We start from the raw sequence: 5,405 nt of genomic DNA, 5'->3' as shown, positions 1-5,405 counted from the left end.
ATTCACCTCTCAGCCTGCCACTAAAAGATCGTTCCATAGCAGTCATTTAGTGGCCATTTCACTGTCTGAATCAAAACAATTTTGCTTACCAACAGAAGGAAAGTTGAGAGCCTAGCCTCCTGTAGAAGGGAATTCCACAGCTTTGGAATAGCCACAGAGGAAGAACAAACAACAATAAAGTCTTGTCTTGTACTAGCACCAAACTTACCTATGAGAGTGGTGGGAATGAGAGCAACAGCAAGAGGAAAACAAAAACTCAAACCCAGAAACCTGCAAAAATCTTTAAGCACCAGATTTAGAATGTGCGTATAATTTAATTCAGGTTGACTTTGAAATTTGTTGTCAGCTAAGCTCCATAAAGCTTCCCAGACAATTATTCTGCGGCCAAAGGCCTTGGTCTCCATTTCTAAACAAACAAATCCAGCTGTTTTCCATGAGTGGCAAATGTGGTAAAGGTTCTTTGTGTTACCATGACCAACAGTAAGTATTATCCTGCTATTCATTCGCTGTAGTTCTGGCTTAGTAGAAAACAGGCAGCGACCTGAACCCTTTCCTGGGTTTTCCCAGCTTGAAAACATGACATGGAATGGGATCTCCAGCAGCTGCTGGATCAACATTTCATCTCTAATTGTACCATTTCAGAGGGATATGATAGAGTTGGTAATCCTCAAGTTAACATTGTTGGTCATATTTGGACCAAAGGAATAATAAATATTGGATACTGTGATATATTACTATTTTACAGAGTTAGAGGCATAGATCAACCAACTTCATTAAGCCCTGCAGAGATCTCCCACCAAAATCAATGAAATATACAATGAAATGGATTCATAATGTCAGGAAATCCTCATTTCTGTAAGCATTTCTCAGTTAAATAAATTAAAATGTTTTACCTTGAATCAAAAGAAGAACTAATACATAATATGTATTCAAAGGTTGGAAGCTCTGGTTTCTCACAATTACAGAGAGGTATCACAAATACATTTTCACAAGTTGTCATTAAATAAGAAAGCAGGAGAGAAGAGGGGGGGAAAGTGAATGAACCACAAATTTAAAAATCCCCCTAACTATTATAAACTATTATAAAATATTGAATTTGATTCTTACTGGCCACTCTTTTATTGGCAGATTACAGAATAAAAATAGAACGCACAACATTTTAATTTGCCTCTTCCACCATGAAACATAGCCAACCACAGAGGCCAGCTGGAACAAAGTTGCATCACAAGAGCCCTTTCCGCAGCAACACCACAATCTCGCACCCCATGCTTAGGATCTCAACAGCTGTGGGGGGGGGAGGGAGTTTTCATTCTGAAATCATTCTAATATATTCTGCATTTCAGAAAAATGTGAGTTTTTCTTGGCTGGATTAGACAGTTGCTCAGGAGACTGCAAATCCTAACAGAAGTATCAGCTTCACACTTGTTCTCTCTGTCGAAGGTGATAGTTTGCGTTCCTCTTTCCTGCCTCTGCACTAGAAATGCTGGGAATACTTGTAGTTCTTCATATGCTACATCATTCATTGCAAATAGAAGAAGAAGAATACAAATGGAAAGAGACAAGGGAGATTATCGAACGGGGCTTGGGGAATGAAAATGGCACAGAATGGAAGGGAGCGGGAAGGGAAAGAAATGGGGAAATCACCTATATTACCGCACAGAGGAATGCTGCTGATGCCACCGGAAGTCCCCAATCTGTTCCCCATCTGTCCCACAGGAGGCCATTTTCAAGGACGATTCTGAACAGTTCTTGAAAATGGCCTCCTGTGGGACAGATGGGAGACTTCTGGCGGCATCGGCAGCATTCCCTTGTGCAGTAATATGGGTGATTTCCACGTTCTGTTTCACGCCATTTGCATTCCCCAAGCCCTGTGCGATAAGCTCCTATAAAGTCTTACATACAGTAGTCCTAAAGTGTATATGTTCTGCACAGTTACAGTAGCTTGGTAACACGTAACAGTCAAGGTTCCTGAGGTATCTTGAGATTTTTAGTTTAGTGGTGACTTGAAGGGATATCCACACACACTTAGAGAACTCTAGTGTGGTAGTTCAGGAGAATTTACCAGAACTCTGTTAAATGGAATTCTACAAATCCTAGCATTACATACAACAGATATGGCTCCAACGTATTTCACAAAGTCTAGACAGATCTATAGATACAATGAAATAATTTTCAGTGAACATCCCTGAGCACAATCTCCGATCTCTGAGCATCATCTATACGTCTATACTTATTTTCCCCTCATAATAATGTGAACTGCTGTCTGGGCTGGGTCCTTCAGGACTTGCAACCCCACTGGGTTATCAACCTCGCTATACTGTACTGTCTGTCATTATTTATTGCATATCTAGGAGTTAGATTACAGATGAGATATACTGTATGTGGCTTTTTAAATAGTGGACTGTAACCCCTATCATCCCTAATGTTTAGTTATACTTGCTAGTATTGGTGGGAATCAAGGATGTGTCCATAGGAGAGGAGCAGAATGAAGACATTGCCCTTTCAGATAATAATTCTGCCTCCTCCCACCATGATTTTTCCTTCAGTCTTCAAATTTCTAACATGATAGAGGATGAGATAGTAAAAAGTTACACCTTGTCACAAATTGTTGATACAAAACTGGTAGGGGTGGCTAACACATTAGAGGCTATGAACAAAGTTCAAAATGCCCTAGATAAACTAGAAAATTGGGTAAAATTAATAGAATGGAAATAAATAAAGACTAATGCAAAGTTTTACATTTTTAGGCCACAAGAAACAAATGTACACCTATAGGATAAAGGATATATGGCTCATCAGTCTACACATATAAAGGACCTTGGGATTATTAGTGATCATAAATTAAACGAGCTGTCAGTGTGATGCTGCAGCAAAGAAGGCAAATGCTATTTTAGCCTGCATTAATAGATGCATAGTTTTCAATTCGAGTGAAGTAAGAATTCCACTATGTTCTGTACTGGTCAGATCTCATCTGGAGTACTGCCTTCAGTTCTAGGAGCCTCCTTTTAAGATGGATATAGAGAAGCTGGAGCAAATTCAGAGAAGGGCAACAAGGATTATAAGAGGTATGGAAAACAAAACATATGGGGAGAGGTTGAAAGAACTGGGCATGTTCAGCTTGTGGAAGAGAAGACGGTAGTGACATGATGGCACTATTTAAATATCTCAAGTGCTGCCACAGAAAGGAGGTGACAGACCTGTTCTTCACTGTCCCAGAGAGTAGGACCAGGTCTAACGGTCTGTGGTTCAGCAATGGAACCAATTGCCTGGAGAGATGGTTGGGTCTCCTTCTCTGGACATCTCCAAAACAAGGCTGGGCAGCTACCTGCTGGGGATACTTTAGCTGGAGATCCTGCACTGAGCAATCGGTTGGGCTTAGTGGTCCAAGGGCCTCTTTCAACTGTGTGATTCTATGGCTCAATGACATAGTGCCATTATATTTGTTGTGTTTGTGCTCCCTTGGTAATCACACAGAGCTTTTTGCAGTTCAGATTTGACGTGACAGCAGGTTCAATGATGCTAATTCACATCATAACGTGAATGTTTTATCACACCTGGTTGCCCTTCCGAATCAAGGGGGAATCGAATCCAAGACAAGTCACGTGATGCGGATTCAAGCAAAGTGGAGTGAGTGCAAATTGTATTACCACACCGGTGGGATTCAACTATTCGAATCAGCACCCTTGCGCAATGATTCCGGGGTGAAAAAGGGCGCAAGTTCTTATTCCCTGTTTCACATAATTGCGTGATTGTGTGAATATTTGCCTTGTGAATATTTCTGTGTCTTCTTCATCCCCCTTTTTTTATTTTCCCTTCCATTTCAGCAATTTCAACACACACATAGATAGACAGACAGACAGACAGACAGACAGGCATATCTGTATATTCACATACATGCACATACACACATGTATATATTCCCAAAAAAATAAAATATGAGTTGCCCTGAAAGTGAAAGGACCACCGAAAGGAAATGGGGGGAAATTGCAGTACTGCATCATGGGAAATTTGCAACCCGGGGGGTTTGCGGTGGTTTACCAGAGCAGAAGCAAAGTTGCATTCCACACCAGACCAATTCGGAGTGAAATCGAAGTGAGCTTGAAAGTGGATTCTGTGAATTCACTTTTTTCTGATTTCGCCAAAATGAGGGGTCACTTTGGAATCACTGCGGAAGCGCCACAGAAGGAGCTCCCATACAAAGGAATCACGTGTGATAACACATCATGTTGTTGCGTGAATTCCCATAGTTGGACCCGCAGTCATGTCGGATCTGAGCTGCAAAAAGCTCCATGTGATAAACACCTTTGCCTGCTCCTTTTCTTTGGATGCCTGAACAGTATTTCTAAATGCTGTGCAGAACTTTGTTACTGGAGGAAAATGTCATTTGCAGGGCATATTTCTTATTGGGAGCAATGCACTCACCCCGCCAACAGACACACACACAGCTACACTCTTGGTGGGAACTGCAGCCCAACTGTATCAGGACACACAGAACATTGCTGGGAGGGTTTCTATTGGTTTTGCCCTCCACATCCTCACAAACGTGAGCAGTTCTCTTTTCAAACCCACACCACAGCATCAACTTTAAACTCTTCAGATTTTGCAATATAAATTGTAGTTTCTAAATTTAAAAAACACATGTCCAGAGAGAGATTGTTTTTAAAATTTAGAGCCATACAAGCACTACTAGTATTTTATCAAGTTCCAGCGATGGCTTTGAGCTGGAACCTTGGAAGCTTTAGATGTAAAGGCTGACTAGCCAAATGAGCTATGACAGCTTCTTCCCACAAAGACATGATTAACGTTTTTATTTCTGGCAAATGTTTTGAAAAGTCGAGTGCTTCTGCCACATGAAATGTCCTTGATAAAGGCCATTTGTGATATGATGTCATTCCATAGCACTATTCATTCTTTATTAACAAAATGGGGAATGAAAGCAGGCAAAGATAAATTATTTTACAAGAGGTGCCCTCAGCTTGAGGGTAGAAAGAACAAAATTAATTGGTAGCTCACTTATTTTGATGCCTTGGATTTCGGCAGTACGGGTAGATGGCTTTTGAATTTTAATTTTATTTTTCAGGAGAACTGCAAGTGTGTACGAATCTAAAATGCAGAAAAGCACACTTTTCTTCAACATTGTTCAGTCTTCCACAAGGCCTCTAGGGCATGCTGATTTTCTAAGATCAGATGCTCGTGTTTCATATTCAAGAATAAGTGGTCCTCATGCAGCTCACAGTTCTTGGTCTGTAAATATGGCTTCACGTAGGGACATTCAATATTGATGTTAATATTTCTGCTAGATGGATGACAGTTGAAACTTCTATGTCATGAAAGCATGACAAGCAGACATGCTCTGAGTTCTCGAGTTGAAGTATGGTGTGGAATTGGGTCTCTGCCAGTGTCCC

This window comes from Sceloporus undulatus, chromosome 3, assembly GCF_019175285.1.
Source record: "Sceloporus undulatus isolate JIND9_A2432 ecotype Alabama chromosome 3, SceUnd_v1.1, whole genome shotgun sequence".
Classification (NCBI taxonomy): Eukaryota; Metazoa; Chordata; class Lepidosauria; order Squamata; family Phrynosomatidae; genus Sceloporus; species Sceloporus undulatus.
The sequence above is the reverse complement of the archived record's forward strand: the minus strand, read 5'-3'. Positions refer to the sequence as shown.